Source organism: Delphinus delphis, chromosome 7 (genome assembly GCF_949987515.2).
Source record: "Delphinus delphis chromosome 7, mDelDel1.2, whole genome shotgun sequence".
Lineage (NCBI taxonomy): Eukaryota > Metazoa > Chordata > Mammalia > Artiodactyla > Delphinidae > Delphinus > Delphinus delphis.
In genome coordinates this window covers 90069554-90087328 of record NC_082689.1, presented here as the reverse complement: position 1 = coordinate 90087328, position 17775 = coordinate 90069554, and the positions used below count along the sequence as shown (strand labels likewise).

General features: G+C 36.9%; 1 long non-coding RNA gene across 1 annotated transcript in view; it reads left to right on the top strand.

Annotated features, from left to right (window-relative positions):
• LOC132428188 (uncharacterized) overlaps positions 1–17775 on the top strand; it is a 351551-nt gene that overhangs the window by 165978 nt on the left and 167798 nt on the right. The window contains exons 3-5 of the long non-coding RNA XR_009520082.1: positions 7684–7905; positions 9653–9784; positions 10712–10855. This is a non-coding gene — a long non-coding RNA (uncharacterized lncRNA). The remainder of the gene's footprint in view (positions 1–7683; positions 7906–9652; positions 9785–10711; positions 10856–17775) is intronic.

Genomic DNA, 17775 nt, shown 5'->3' with positions numbered 1-17775 from the left:
GACTTAGCTCAGGCTACTATGACAGAATGTTAAAGATGGGGTGGCATAAACAATGGGCATTTATTTTCTCAAACTTCTGGAGGTTGGAAATTCCAAGATCAAGGTCCAGAAAGATTGGGCTTTTAGTGAGGGCCCTCTTCTTGGCTTACAGATGGCCTCCTCCTTGCTATGTTCTCACATGGCAGAGAGAGAGGGTTCTGGTCTGTTCCTCTTATAGGGCACTAATACCATCATAGGAACCCCACCCTCATGACTTCATCTACACCTAATTCCCTTCCCAAAGGACTCACCTCCAAATACCATCACATTTGGGGTTTAGGTCTTCAGTATAGCACAAAGTCCCGTGACACCATCATTCTCATTTGGAGTTTGGAGAATCCCGAGTTCCCTTGGCAACTCTGAATGGAGGTAGCTATGAGAATAAATATTATGACTTCATTCTCCATCCTTCTTCCTCTTTGATCTAATGTTGGAGCTCCCCACTGGCTAGAAGCCCCCTAGGTCGTGGGATTCCTTTTTTGTCAAAGTCCCTATAAGCTAAGCATTCCTGGGCACAGAGTAGTATAAAGGGAGGAAAGTGAATTTGGAGGCACAAACAAGAGGTATCCACTCCTGTCTTGTTTACCACCTTACCGTATAAGGTAAATGAATAATTGCCATATAAAATGAATGAATAATTAATTCCTCATGATCATGCTAAATCCTGAACTTCTCTTGTCCACAAAATGTGCAACTTTTGTTTCGAGTAGTGTCAGAGCCAGATTTTTTTGTCATGCCAATCCTTAGTGCCTTTGGTATGAGGATACATATTTAATACTTCTCTCCTCATTGAACATGTCTTTGTCCTGGTACCTTCTGCACTTCAGCTCTATCTAGACCTCAATCCATCCAATTCTGCTTCTGCCTCAAACTCACTCTTAACCTTGATGGTACATAGAGATTAGATGGAGAAGTATATGCTCCTTCATGGTCAGAATGTCTCTAGAAATCTCTTCTAGCCTGAAACTGAAATGGTTACGGCTTAAAGTGATAACATTCTTTGAATTTCTTCACTGTCTTGTAATAAGAAATTATGGTATTTTTCCAGATTGTATGCATTTGACTTGTCTTTCCTAGGGGTATGAGTAATTTTGTGCCAATAGAAATCATAGCAATGATTTAACAAATCCTATAATATTTAAAAATCATATGTAGATTTATGGTTCCCAAACGATAAATTTTGCATTCTCAGTGGAAGCTATTGATATAAATGTTGAAAATGTCTTAACTCTATAATAAGGTAGAAAAACCTAATTTCAACTCACTTAATATCTATAAGACATCATAAAGTATTTATTGATTTGTTGAGAGAAAACATCAATTGATTGTTTATTCACCCAAAAGTTTATTAAACAGAGATGTAATTTAAAGAGATTTTGAAAAACTCTTAATTGGACTTAATTAACTAGTAAGGCAAGGCATCTATGGAAACCTCAGCACATCAATAGTTGAGGTAGAAAATAATACTTGATTAACTGTCCACAATCAAAACAAATGGGAAATGCTCAACTAACATTGGTTTCTTGCAAAGCATATACCACCTGGTAATTCTTTTGAGGTGTTAGAAAAATAACATTCATTTTCTTAAGACCACCTTTCCTTTGTCATCAGGGACCTCCAGGTCTGAGTGTGGGCTGTACGTAGACCTGTGGAGTAAGTGAGGATCAAACATTAGCAAATAAAGAACTTGTTGTGGGGTAGGAAGGATTTTGAACTTGGGAGTAAGGAAATTGGGTTCAGGTCCCAGACCTGCTAACCAGCTGTTTGATCTTGGCCCAGGGCTTTACTTCTCTATTTCTTCAATGGAAAATAATGGCATTAGATTGGGTACTTCCTGAGGAATAAAAGCATGCTGTGTCTATTATGAAACAGTGGCAAACTGTACTTTCATACAAATACTTTCTTTAATTTCCACTCATTCATTCCATAATTTTACAGTCCCCTCTAACAGCATCTGCTCTCATTCTGATAATGTATTATGCACTGAGAATACAAAGTTGAGTAATAAAGAGAAAAGCAGATATGTTAGAAAACAAAAACTATACAATAAAACCATGGTTCAAATACTAAGTAAAATGTGGCATGATTTTAACTGATAGACTATCAGGAAAGAGAATGCATTTGCCATTGATTCTAGGATTCTCCACAAGGGGCTTAGGAGCTGCAACACCAGAGACTTTGAGAAGGATGTATAATTCTATAACATAGATGACCTTGAATTAAGAAACTTTATAAAAGCAGTATAACAAACTCTTTTTTAATCTTAATTTTTACTGACAATCTGTGGTTAACAAAGACTTGATGTCCATGGCAGAGCAAAATTTAGTCCCTAACAAATTCCTTAGCAAATTTTAATTGTTTCAAAGTGGGAAATACAGATTATTTTTTGAAATGTAGTGGAAAAAGTAGAGGTGCTCATTCTATGCAGAGTAGAATGGAATTGCTGAATAGAATCAAAGAAACAAGTGAAATAAGTATATCATTTTAAGGTACAAAGGAAATAGGAGAATAACTAAAAATAATGCTATAGGAAAAATCAGGAAAAGGAAGGAGAAGGGATTCATAGAGGGTGTTGGGTGAGATTATTGATTGTTTTGAAATATGGGGGAAGTTACTAAAACTAAAAAGATAAATGGCTTAAAGGAAAATTACTTCTCAGGAATAGAAGGAAGGATGGAGAAGAGTCATGCTGAAGACTGTTGCTTTTCATCTTGTTTTTCAGTCCTTTAGAATTGTGGGGTTATTTTTTTACTCTTAATAGACTATATTGTGTATATATGTACGTATGCATTCTCTGTATAGACTCTATCTACCTATCGATTTATCATCTATCATCTATCTATCTTTGGGTGGCAGGTAGAATTTCTCAGAGAAGGTGATACTGGAGCTGAATTCAAAGAAAGAAGAGTTATATTAGGCAAATAAAGAAGGAACAGAGGCATTTCAATCTAACTATAAGACTTGAATGCATCACTCATGTCTTCTGATTCAAAATATGAAGTTTATGTAATGGTTGATCTAAAGAAATGCTGACCTGAGACAAGTCATTCTTTCTTAAACAAGACTGTGTTTTCCTTAAATATAAAGTTGAGCATAAAAATTGAAACAATATCCTGCTATGGGAGAAGACAGAAAGGAAGCCAGAATCTGGCACTATTGGTGAGGGAATAACCTCACCAATATGGGCTGAGTAACATTTGCATGAGGTGAGGAACCATTCAAAATCCTTGACAATCTAAGTTTGGGAGTGTTGAAAATGAAGCTTTGAGAGTTCTTGATGGAGATAGTTCTTGATGCCAGATGGGGCTGGAGTTCTCTCCATGAGTGGTTTTGAAAAGAAATACAAGTATTTACAACATTCAGAGTCCAGCTCAGAGATAAATAGACTGACAGGACCCAACATTATTTTCTGGTGTCCTGTCCCGTTGGTGTGGATCAGAGCTGTCATTCCAGTGGGAAAATAAGAGCAGAGGATCAGGTGTCTGCTTGTGCACAAACTAATCCTTGGGTCATCAATGTGCCCTTGCAATCAGGGACCACTTGACACTGGAGCAAATTTGTGAGAGAAAATGAGTTGAAACTAGAATTCTATACTTGACCATACTAGCAGTCTAATATGAGGGATAGTTATTTCCAAAAAGTTATACACCACAGAAAGATGAAAAATAAATCCATGAAAAAAAATCATGAACTACAAAAACAATGTGGGCACAAATAATTTAGTAAATCTTAAATTTAACTCTAAGCAATTATTTTGCTTTTATTTTTATTTTTATTATTTTGGCCGCACCGCATAGCTTGCAGGATCTTATTTCCCCGACAAGGGATCAAACCCAGACCCTCGGCAGTGAAAGTGTGGAGTCCTAAGCACTGGACCTCCAGGGAATTCCCAATTTTGCTTTTATGCTGAAAAATATTGATAGCAATTAGGTACCAAAATCTAAGCTCACAGACTTAGAATAGTATGCCATTTTACGTAAGGGGCTTGAGCATACTCAAAATAAGGAGCAGCAGTGAAAGCATTCTAGTTTGTGTAGATATTTATTAGGTCTTATTTAACAAATGTGCTAGAAATATGACAGTAATCATCACATTACAATTCTATATATATTTTTTAAACCATTTAGAGGAGAAATATTGGAATTAAGAAAACAATAAAGGAAAAGTCAGAAAAGAAAAAAGAATAACGAAAGCTTAATAAAAAATTCCAAATATAATGGTAGGAATAAAGCAAAATGCATTAATAATCACACTAATATAGAATGCTACATTTTGTAATAAGAAGTAAATACTTACTTGAATTTTTTGAAAAAGTAAATCCTGTATAAATGAGACAAAGCTTGAGAATGACAAAGAAATGAAATGTTAAAAGATTTACCAGGCAGATGATAACTAAAATTACAGTGATGTAGCAATACTAACATTAGATTGAATACTCATCAATACTAACCTTTAAATGCTATTTTAAAAAGATAAAAGAAGCATATAACAATAAAAAATGTTATCTAATAGAAACACATTAGTTACAAATATTTAAGTACCTAATAAAAATAGTGTAAAATATATTAGTAATTTCAGATTTAAAACACACAGTAAAATATGAAAATATTTGACAAGCTGCAATCATTGGGGAAGAACTTCAACAAACATGTCTCAGCAATTTTAAGATCCAGAAACTATACTGAAGATTGGCCAACAGCGATATAAAGTCTGATATGATATGTAATTTCCTTCAGAGAGTGAAAAACATCTAAAAGACAAACCAATATAGGAAGGACAGAAAGAGATATTTCACAAAAGATACACAAATCAAATGGTTAGCAAACATTTACATAGATGGACAAAAGCATTAACATCAGAGAAATGTATATTTAAACATTTTTATTTTTACTCATTTTCAAACTTTAAAGAATGTTAGTACCCAGTGTTTGAGGATACAGAAAAAGAAAAAACTTCATGTAGAGTGAAATCATAATTGGTAAATCCTTTTAGAAGCAATTTGCCAATAAGACAGAAATTTAAAGTACTCAGTCTTTGAGACAGCAACTGTAATCCCGTGACTTTATCTCAATGAAATATTCATGTGTTTGTTTAAAGATGCTACTGTAACATCTCCGTCATTAAGAGAATATTTTAATACTTTAAAGATTCACAGAACATTCATAAAGAATTAGTTAAGCCTACATGTATGATACGAATATGTTGGTAAGATATATGCTTAACAGAAAAAATAAAGTTCTAGAAAAACACATACAGCATTTGTAAGAAAATAATATTTGTATATAAATACCTAGAAAATGTACTGAGTGTCTAGACATCAAATTCCTAACTTTAGAAATTTCTGAGGAGAGGATGGGAAAGCAGTAAGAAAGAGGATTGTGGATAATGTTCATGTTTTTCTCTGCAGAATTATTTAAGTATTTTTCAGATAAGGCTATATTAGTGTTGTATTTGTGAAATTAAAAATACCAAAAGCAGGCTGCATAGATGTTTACGCCATGTTACAATTAAGAGAATTGAATTATCAGGGTGTTAAGGTATTAAACTAGTAAGTGGAATGACCATGCTATGAATTCAGGAAGGCTCATTCCAAGTCTTCTTGTTATTTTTTGGCGTTCTTTTTGTTGAAAGCCTTAAAAACATAAGGATTTAGTAATTTATAATATTTTTTCTCACAGGTTCTCTTTCATTAACTAAGCACCTGTTCTTCTTCAGAATCCAAAGGTATCAAGGTATCAGGCTGAAGTTTGATCAGTGGTACATGTCAGTGCTTTTGCAGAGATTTTTTTCTATGTTCAACTCACTATGGTTACAAGTTGTCATTCTGCATTATGGTCCACTTCATTTGCATATGGGAGAAATAGAATTATTCCTAGTGAGCACCTATTGAAAAGAAAACATTGGGCTTCCCTGGTGGCGCAGTGGTTAAGAATCTGCCCACCAATGCGAGGGACACAGGTTCAAGCCCTGGTCCGGGAAGATCCCACATGCCTCGGAGCAACTAAGCCCGTGCGCCACAACTACTGAGCCTGCGCTCTAGAGCCCGCGAGCCACAACTACTGAGCCCGCATGCCACACTACCGAAGCCCACGTGCCTAGAGCCTGTGCTCTGCGACAAGAGAAACCACCACAATAAGAAGCCCCCTCACTGCAAGGAAGAGTAGCCCCCGCTCGACGCAACTAGAGGAAGCCCACGCGCAGCAATGAAGACCCAGCGCAGCCAAAAATAAATAAAATAAATGTTTTTTAAAAAAAGAAAACATTGAATTGTTTTCAACTCATTTCTTTTAAGATGTTACATGCTACAAAGATGTCAGTCATATGCATTAATTTTTTATCTTATAAATGGTACATATTCTGAACAGTTTATTCTGCCAATAATCTGAGGTAATGAGGATTTTATTATATATTAGTTGAAATAAATCAGGTTTACAAGGCACTTGATAAAAATGTGAATATCATAAAGGAAAATAATCTAGTCATGTAACTGTAAAAGCTAACAGCTGTTTTGCTTGCAAAATTATTTGGAAATAGATTTATTATTACCTTATAAAAGTCAGGAGGTATTCATAATTGGTAGAAGGAAAAAAACCACTATGTTAGGGATATATACATAGACCTGATATTCTGATTGAATTTAAATCTTATTCGTGGCATACAGCCTAATCTGTTCCCTGGTGATTTTATAGCCTGGGCTTCATTGGTCTTCTATTATGGAATGTATATAATTTGCTAAATATAGCATTAGAATTGGGAGTACTTAGCAACTTAGCAAATCCTAGAATGATTGCTTAGGTCAAGTCCTAGATTGGATCTTCACAAATAGGAATTATTCATCTCTTTAATTACCTAAACAAATTCTTCCCATCTTGGCAACTTTAGGTTTTATATTGGGGTCACAAAGCTCATTGCAGTTATCCCTTGGTATCTGTGGGGGATTGGTTCTAGGACTCCCTGTAGATACCAAAATCCATAGATGCTCAAGCCTCTTATGTAAAATGACATAGTATTCTAAGTCTGTGAGTCTCTTTCTGTTTTGTAAATAAGTTCATTTGTATCATTTTTTTTTTTTAGATTTCACATATTTGGGATTGACACGTACACACTGCTACATTTAAAACAAATAACCAACATGGACTTACCGTATAGCACATAGAACTCTGCTCTATTTTGTAATAACCTAAATGGGAAACGAATTTGAAAAAGAACAGATACATGTATATGTATAACTGAATCACTTTGCTGTACACCTGAAACTAACGCAGCATTGTTGATCAACTATACTCCAATATAAAATAGTTTTTTTTAAATGGCATAGTATTTGCATGTAACCTACGCACATCCTCCCATATACTTTAAATCATCTCTAGATTACTTATAATGCCTAATACGATATAAATGCTATGTAAATGGTTGTAAATACAATGTAAATGCTGTATAAATATTTGCAAATCTAGGTTTTGCTTTTCGAAAGTTTCTAAATTTTTTCCCAAATATTTTTGATCTGCAGTTGGTTGAATCCACAGATGTAGAAACCATGGATATGGAGGGTGGGCTGTAGAATGTTTAACTTTGGGATTTTGTTACTGGAAAGATGATCCTGTATGTGTGTGTGCACAGACTCGTATGTCTTTGTGCTTATAGGTGAAGAATATGAAGAGAGAAAAGAAGATCCCCAAAGGGAAGGCCATTTTTGGAACTGTTTCTTGTCTTCACAATAGAAGATCTTTGGGAAGACAGTCAGAATTACCATTGGGAGTCAGTTTTATCCTCTGCACTTTTTAATTTTTATTTGTGCAATACTCTGCCTCAGTTGCCTCAGTTTTCATGGATTGTTCAAGACTTAAATCAGGAAAGATGGAACAGGTTGGTGGAATCCTCTGGAACTTTTTTCAGGCTGGGAAGTAAGTCTAGGCATTCTCCTTCTCCCCACCAAGCAATCTAATGACTAAAATCTGCTAGTTTTCCGAGATAAACTAGTGGGGAGTTTCAAGAGATGATGATAATAGAAGGGTAATAACTACTATTCTTGGATGACCTCCAAAACAGGGTTGTGGAATGTTTCTGCTGGCTTTATTAAGGCTTATACCTACTAATCCCTGCCTCGGGCTGTTATGGTATTATCAGTGATAACATAGCTAAGTATCCCTCCACCGCCATCAGAGACAGTGTTCCATGCTCTGAAATTGTGGGAATATGCTTTTTCATATCAAAGCTAGATAACAAAAAGCAAGTCATCTAAATGGCCTAATAACTATTTTAACTAGGTAATTAGAAATGCATCCATATGGAGAATAGAGTGATATCGCTAAAAATATTGTTGAAGTAAATTTATCAGCATTCAGGCTGTATAGTGATATTTGCTTAATAAATGGGAGATATTATTATTCTTACTGTATATCAAAAAACAGAACTAGAATAAAAACTTGAAATCATCAGAATAATTGTTGGGCTGTACAGCTTGCATATGTAGCACCTTATAGCAATTATATGAGATCAAATAATTGAAAGGACCCATAAGACTCCGTATAAGGCTTTAATTAAGATGAAGGATACAACAGGAGAAAGAAAGCCTAGGCATATATCAGAGAGGTCCAAGACCTCCAGGCACAGCTCCTGGGACCTTTCTCAGGAACACAGGAAATGCTTTATTTTCAAATCATGAACCTGCAAGAAACATACAAGTTACCTTAGTCTCAGGGGATCCAAAGTACTGCTAAATGCAGCTCAATCCAGACTGTGTAACTATACAAATCAGGTGCAAATCATCAACCTACAGCTTTTCAATAAACAATGTAAACACATGGGTACGTGGTACCTTCGGAGGGGTTTTGGTCTTTAAAAATCACATTATAGATCACTAGCTGATAACTTTCATCCCTATCTTGGCCAAGGGTTAGTGCCATGGTCCTGGGCATCACTGGAGGTCTGCACAGTTACCCAAGCTACTGGCACATTAACCTATCTTTACTCAGCACTTTCATGAAAATTGGAGAAAGGTAGCCTCGTGGTGTAATCTGAAGGAGTAGATAAGGCTTCCTCCTCTGGGAAACACAGATCCTAAGGCTTACAGCTTGAGAAATAAATGTGGGCCACCCACTGCTCTCTGCTTGTCCCTAATGGTGGTTGCTTCTCTGAGTGTACAAGCTCTATATTAGTTGATGGTGGGCATGAGGCAAGAGAAATATGTGGAAGAACCATAATCTGGACACTTGATACTTCCACTGGTGTGACCCCGCGCATCAGGGGACAGGTCTGGTTGTGGGCAATGGTCAGAGGCTCAGACTAGCAGACATACATGTTAAATTGAGATTTTTGATGACATCTATTCCTGAATATTCTGAAAAGTTCATCTCCCAAAACTCTGCACTATTACAGTAGTAAGGTAGGTAGACCCTGATAAGAAGCCACGTGGGATGTAAGTGTGGGGAAAACAAGGCAAGCAGGTAATGTCTAGATGGTAAACAATTACAAAATATTTAACGTGTAAGTAAATAAATGATGATTGCAAGTCCCACCAGCCACTCTGTGTTCAGAGACAGGACATGTGATTTTGGAACGCTTGTGAGAACGAGGCTAACTGAGTCTTGGTTTTGTGACACCTTGGTGCCAGACAGGTTCAAAGCAGTAGCTCGAATGCAGAAGAAGCAGGGCTCCCTCCAAGTACCAGAACTGTGGTTGAAAGTGAGCATTTGGTCCCAGCCACGAGGCACATGCCAAGATATCACACCAGATGGGACAGAAGGTAAGCATGGGAATAGTAAAGATAACACTTTGATGCTTGGTTATTCATCCTGTAGAACTTGCTGTTTATAATCTGGCCTGAATAAAATGGCACTGAGAAGCAAAACAGCACAGCAATTAAGCGCCAAATTCTGACGCCAGAGATCTGATGTAAATCCTGCCTCTGCGACTTACCACCTGTGTGACCTGTTTTATTAGTTTTAAACCTATTCTTTGCTTTAGTTTCCCCATCTGTAAAATGAGGATAATAATAGCACCTCCTTCAAAGGAGTGTTTTTAGAATCAAATGACATAATAATAAATGTAAGGGTCTTAGAACAGTGTCTGGCACAATATAAAATATAAGCATTAGGTATCAGCTACTATTCTTTTTATTCCCAGAGGCAGGAGTGGAGTTAAGCTCTGGTGGGTAGAGCCTGGCCCAATGCTTTAAAGGGCCGGCTGCCTCTGTTCTAACGTGGCTGGTAAATGATCAGAACAAAACCTTTCTTCCTTTTATTAATACCCATGTCCTGCTGAACAATTTGTATCAACAATTCCCATTCAGTGCTACACTTCCTGAAGCCCTGCTGACCTCTCTGGCTACTAAGGACTGAACTGTTTGCCTTTTCATGGATTTTATGCACTAGATTGATCTGGGACTGCTGTTTTGCTTACTGTCTTGCCCATATCTACTAGACTTTTAAGCTCCATGCAGGCAGGAGTTACATCTGTTTTCTTTACCACTGGGTACGTAATAACTAACAGACCTGGAACACAATAGAACCACAATTAATGGTTTAAGGAAGGAAGGATTTAGCCTCACCACACGGACCTGGCATTGGATTCTTCTCCTTTGGTTCCTTTCTTTGATGCTATGCATGGCTCAATTCCTTTGTTAACTCTACTTTCACTTCTTTAAATTAATATCTTACCCAATCTGATTTAGTCCCTAGAACTCAACTTAATAGACTTTCCCAGTTTGGGACCTGTGAGTGGGACCTGGACACGAGGAATATTGAGATGTCAGTAGGAGAATCAAGGAAGCCATTGCACCGATGACTTCAGAATGCATCGCATATTCAATAAAAAGGTAAGATTATTTCCTCATTTCAGTACACTGATTTTGTGTATTGTGCTAAAGTCAATGTGCATACACAGGAAACTTAAGAATGAAATAGATATCATGGAAAACAATCATGTCACACAGTAATGTGATATGTAATTGATTATACCTTCAAACTATATGTAAATGATTTAAAGACATTTTTTCACCTTTTATTCTAAGTATATCTTACCATCAAAAATGCATCTTAGTAGTAACTGTAGGTTGAAGGATATACTATCATTGCCTCATAATAATGTGGAACTGAGAATGCTCTCACAGATGATTTGGTAGATATGGAAACTGCCCCTAGGAAGATGGTCACTTGCCCTAAGTCATATCAACACATAGATATGGAGTGTTCCCTCCATTATATTAAAATGCTCCCTGTGGACCCGTCAAAATAAAGGGAAATGACTAGTCATTTCCCTTTGGAATGTATAGTGTAGATCACCATCAGGACCTATGACACCTTATATAATGATAATTGACCACAGACCTTGGCAATAAGGTTTTCTTTTTTTCCCATGGGGTGTATCTTCATGCTTTGTGCTTCAGCCACTACTGATTCATATATGGCCCATTTCTTTTTTTTTCTTCAAAGTACGGACACACAGTTATTGGCTCTGACCTTGTATGATGTTAAATTCATTGTGGTTTTGAGTAAAAAAAATTTCTTTCCAAGCAGGCTGAATTGTTTACTTATTTCATCAGGCACTTGTAGCAGTGAGATTGAGAAGGTTTTAATGAGTTGGAATTTTCTTTTTATTGTGCTATTGAACAAATTACAGAGCTAATGAGATTTATACTAAATGGGAAATCTCTGCATCACCTGCTGATTTATGGGTCTTAGGGAAAAATTGTTGGTAATTTTTCTCTTTCTACAATTGGACAAAGTTTTAATTTTAAACAATATTTTCTCTGAATGTAAAATAGAAGCACACATTATTTCTTCATGGGAAATACATTTGATATGGTAAACGAAATACATAGTTTACATCAAGGGTCTCCTTGTGCACTGGCATATTTAATTAAGGTATTGCAATGGTATGAATGAGGTTTGACACTGGGAAACCCAAATTCAAATCAAGTTCTGCTAGTTTTAGGGGTTTTTTTTAACATCTTTATTGGAGTATAATTGCTTTACGATGGTGTGTTAGTTTCTGCTTTATAACAAAGTGAATCAGCTATACATATACGTATATCCCCATGTCTCCTCCCTCTTGCGTCTCCCTCCAACCCTCCCTATCCCACCCCTCTGGGTGGTCACAAAGCACTGAGCTGATCTCCCTGTGCTGTGCGGCTGCTTCCCACTAGCTATCTATTTTACATTTGGTAGTATATGTAAGTCCATGTACTCTCTCACTTAGTCCCAGCTTGCCCTTCCCCCTTCTCGTGTCCTCAAGTCCATTCTCTACGTCTGTATCTTTATTCCTATCCTGCCCCTAGGTTTTTCAGAACCTTTTTTTTTTTTAGACTCCATATATATGTGTTAGCATACGGTATTTGTTTTTCTCTTTCTGACTTACTTCACTCTGTATGACAGACTCTAGGTCCATCCACCTCACTACAAATAACTCACTTTCGTCTCTTTTTATGGCTGAGTAATATTCCATTGTATATATGTGCCACATCTTCTTTGTCCATTCATCTGTTGATGGACACTTAGGTTCCTTCATGTCCTGGCTGTTGTAAATAGAGCTGCAATGAACACTGTGGTACATGACTCTTTTGAATTATGTTTTTCTCAGGGTATATGCCCAGTAGTGGCATTGCTGGGTTGTATGGTAGTTCTATTTTTAGTTTCTTAAGGAACCTCCATACTTTTCTCCATAATGGCTGTATCAATTTACATTCGCACCAGCAGCGCAAGAGGGTTCCCTTTTCTCCACACCCTCTCCAGCATTTATTGTTTCTAGATTTTTTGATGATGGCCATTCTGACTGGTGTGAGGTGATACCTCATTGTAGTTTTGATTTGCATTTCTCTAATGATTAATGATGTTTAGCATTCTTTCATGTGTTTGTTGTCAATTTGTATATCTTCTTTGGAGAAATGTCTATTTAGGTCTTCTGCCCATTTTTGGATTGGGTTGTTTTTTTGATATTGAGCTGCATGAGTTGCTTTTAAATTTTGGAGATTAATCCTCTGTCAGTTGCTTCATTTGCAAATATTTTCTCCCATTCTGAGGGTTGTCTTTTGCTCTTGTTTATGGTTTCCTTTGCTGTGCAAAAGCTTTGAAGTTTCATTAGGTCCCATATGTTTATTTTTGTTTTTATTTCCATTTCTCTGGGAGGTGGGTCAAAAAGGATCTTGCTGTGATTTATGTCATAGGGTGTTCTGCCTATGGTTTTAGTTTTTAAATTGGGCAAATCACTTAGTAACTAAGCCTCAGTTTTCTCAGATTAAAAATGTCAATATTTCTGTAAACTATATGTCAGGGTAAGTAAACATGTCAGAGCAACTAAATCAAATGCTAGAACATCAATTCCTAAAAACTCAGTAAATAGTAGTGGTGTTGAAGTTGTCATTAAATTTGAAAACCACATCCTTGACTCTATATTTTGTATAGGAAAATTAAAAGCTGGTCTGGGGGATATGAAGAATTCTGTAGGATTATTAGAAAATACATTAAACTACCTTTAATCCTTCATTTAAGACTCTTAGAAGACATGAAGGTTTAATAAGGAAAGAAAATTAGGGTTAGAAGAAAAGTAGATTTGATGAGAATAGCAAATCAGGAACCATTATCATGATTGATCAGTGCTTTCATATGGACTTAATAAATTGGAAGAGGATCTTTCTCAGTTTTGATTGGGCAATAGTTTGTGGCAAAGGAAAAAAAGATGAAAATAACAGATGTGCATTGGTCATAATTCACATGGAGAAATTGTTTTACTTGGAAGTTTATGTATTTCTTTTTCTGTTCTCTCATACTTACCCAAGACTTTTTGCTCCCTGTTGTTAAAATACCACTGTCACTTTGAAAGAAACTTGTAACAGATAAACAGGCTCACACATCCAAATCAGATCTCTAAAGAGATGGCTCTCCTTCTACCTTAGGCACAGCTGTTTTTTTTTTTCTTTTTTTTTTTTTGAGTTTCTAAACAATAAAGGAAACTACTTTCTTATTACTTTGATATATATTTTTGTGGCGCTATGTGAGGTACCCAGGTTGCCACTGAAATCTAGATAAATGATTCGATAAAGATACACAAAAATATAATAGAGGTTCGTATGGTCTGAAAAAGATAAGACACACTACATTAACCCTCTCCATGAGAAATAAGACAAACATACACATCTATCTAAATACCTCTGCCCCTGTGAGCTCAATGCATTTATATCAACCGCTGAAAACTATGTTGTGCTATTGGAATATCCCCCTTGCTGAGACTTTTCTATCCAAAGCAAACTGCCAGGTTTAAGCAGTCCTCGGTCAAGCAGCAGAAGAAAATAAGTCTGTGAGTTTAAAATCTGCTGTTTGGTACAGAAAATACAATACAGCGTATTCTAAAGTAGTTGTGGTTTTATCCTAGGAAGCACCTCTCTACACCAGAGACTTGGGGTAGCAATTCATCAAAATGAGTATCACCAGATTTTCCTTAGAATTGGTCCTGCCGAATCCATCCTTCCCCATGCATATTCCTCCCCTGTTTCTCAATATTTTAAATTCCCTTAGAGAAATTTATTTTATATATTTTAAGACTTAAAAATACTTAACACACAAATAGCCCTAGAGAAGATGCTTGAAAGATCTTTTAAGCATTTATTCAACAATTAACTATTTAGCCACTCTGTATTGCCAGGGACTTTATCAAGTCCTGATGATAAAGATATAAACAAGACAAAAAGCGCAAAAGCACCTAAAGACTAATGGCAGACGTAAAGGAGTACATGAGCAGGCACAGAGATAGGGCTACTTTTCCAATAGAGGTAAGAAGAGGGTGTTATAGGAGTGAAAGGGGAGGGGAACTCATCCAATTTGGGGTATTAAGGAAAGCTTCTTGAAAGAAGTGGCTTCTAACTGGACACCTAGAAGAGGAGAGCTATTTGAAAATGAGACAGGGTGAATTGGAAGGGTAGCTCATACAGGGCAGAAGCCCGGGGAAGAAGTGGGATCAGACTTGCTTTTAAAGAAATAAAATCCTGGCAGTCCCTGCTTTGGGTGAACCTCAAGTAAGTAAGTGTGTCTGGGGCTTGGAGCATACCTGGGAAGGGGAGAGGTGGACACAGATGAGGCGGGAGGAGAAATCAAAATTTGTCACACAAGTCTTTATAAACTGGAGCTTCTTGAAGTATAGTCAGCAGATTGGCACTTTCAGCATAACTTGGGAGCTGGGTAGAAATGAAGACTCTGCTTCTGGGGGTCTGGGGTGGAGCCTCAGATTCTGCAATTCTAACAGATTCTCATACACCCACCTTTAGCAAATTGTAAACTATATTAAGAATGTGTTCTTTATCCTGTAGACAATCTGTGGATGGATATGATTTGCACTTTAGAATAAGTACCCTAGTTGCATCAAAGAGGTTATATTTCTGGGCTCAACACTTTGTTCATAACAGTTCAATGACTTTATGAGTCAATAGGTGACAGTTATAATCCCTGGTGTTCCAATTCTAAATCTGCTGTTTTGTTTTGTTTTGTTACCTGAAATCACTTCTAGTTAGGCTCTTTCTATGAAGGTAGAGGTATTGAAACGTGCAAATTGTAGAAAGTATCTGGTGCTGGGTTTCTGGTCAGTGGACTGAATATTATGAAACCTTTTCTATTTTCATATGCTGATACAATATATATTAAGGATTGCTTTTACTGAATGTCATTTCTAGTTGCTGTCAATTTTTCATGTGTTTCTGATGAAATAAGATTGGAGTTTGAGCTGTGCTTAGACAGTCCTGGGGGCCATTGAATAATTGCCAACTGACTGTTGGGAAAACCTGCTCATCAGAGAGAGAACAGAGTATCGGTGTTCAGCGGCATTTGGAAGTTCTGCTTGGTTGACCGGCTTTAGGGGAATTGGCCGCACTTGTTTTCATCTGCTCTGAGGCAGGGTTGTTGTGAAAAGTAGAAAGCGGGTAGTTTAAATTATTTTTTTATAGAGAGGAAGAGAAAATGAGAATCAGGGCACACAGCTGCCTATTTCTCAAGAATATTGCTCGGCTCAGAGCATCTGAGTCAAAGAATTCCTCCCAGGCTGTTGTTGGTTATGACTTAGGAAAGGGCACCTGTCCAACCTGACAAGTGTACACAGTGCTGGAGGCTTCAACTTTCCATTAGTAACAGGAGCCCAAAAGGTTAATTTGTTTTGGCACTTCCTGATTACTTTCTGTGTTCATCTCATTCTGAGACTTCACATTCACCACCTGATTTAGGGGCTCTCCTGAGCAGCATATGATCATTTTTCTAGACTTATTTGCTAGCTTTGGTCCTGTGATCTCTAAACGCAGTTAAATAGCGGAAATCAATTTTCTGTTTAGAGGGGTTGATGAGACCCAGAGAAATGTGAAGATCTCTCTTCTTGGATGTGTTTGGGAGTCAGGCTGAATTGTCTTCACAAACGGATGGAATTTGGAGGTCTCGCCATGGCAATGACCTGGATGCAGGTCCCCTTAGCTGAGGCTCATTTGGATTCCTCATTTTAGGATACTTTGTCTTCTCAAGCTTCCCATCACCTGCAAACTTTTTGGGGAACACTACTATTTTAGTCCGTTGCTTTAAAAAATTCTTTTAATAGCTGTGCATAAAAAAATTCCACTCACATCCAGTGCCTCTAAAATAAGCCAAATGTCTTACCAAACCTCTGGGAACCCTCAGGTGGTTTGATGGGGCAGAACAGATGACATCTGTGATTTCTCACTTGGCTTTTAAGCCTTTCATTCGCTTATACTACCTTGATTTCCATAAACTATGTATATGTTTTTAATTATAGTTTCTTTCTTTTTGTTCATTTATTTAGAACTTTCTACCAAGAGGTCATTGGCCCAGATAGGATGGAGTCTAAGGACTGGCTTCTTGAAAATGTCCTCATCAAACTGTTGCTACATGTTTATCCATTTTCTTCAACCTCCAGCAATTCCTTGTGAGACACTTGTGGGAGCACACATTACCCTCACCCACGTACTTATAGTATTCACAATACTTCTGATTATTCCATTTTGTTATTAATGTATTTATTTTTATATTCTTTCCTGTTCCAAAAGGGACTGGAATTCATATTATGAATACCTTGTTATTGTAAATAGTAATAGCAATCAGTGGTAACTTTTTGCCCTTGTAGCCTCAATTTTCTCATTTGTAAATGTATAAATATTAGGAAAACTAGCAAACCTGAATTTGTGTGGAAGAAATTCTTATCCTTTGTGCTTAAGTATTCATGAAAGTGCTGACATTTTGTATCCTTTTCACACTGCTAGTGTCAGGGAATGTATCATCACCTAGAGTCTTTGTTTCAGAATTGATTCTAACTCCACTGTAATCCCCAAGGATGATCCAGGATATGTTAGTGGTAATTTGACTGCTATTTGAGTCATCTCACTGGTTGCTCAGTTTAATTTAAGGACCATGACTTGTTAGCAAAGTCGTGTCTAACACAGTTTACCATATTTCAGGATTCATCCAGCTCTGACAGGACCCATGGGACTCTTTGAATCAAAGATCATTCTGGTACAGGGTTAGAACTCATGGACTTAAATCATGAATTGCCTAACTCTTTCCCATCCTCCTGTGGCCTCTTTAGGTTCACTAAATCCCAGGACCTTGGTACTTACCCTGGTTTTATTCCTTCAATTTCATGCAGGCTTCACTTTTCCTTCCTTTTGAACTTGGCTCTTCTCCAGACTGAAGTCTTTATTCCTTTTTTCCCCTGAGAGCATTCCTTAATAACTCTTAGAGAAACACCCTTCCAAAC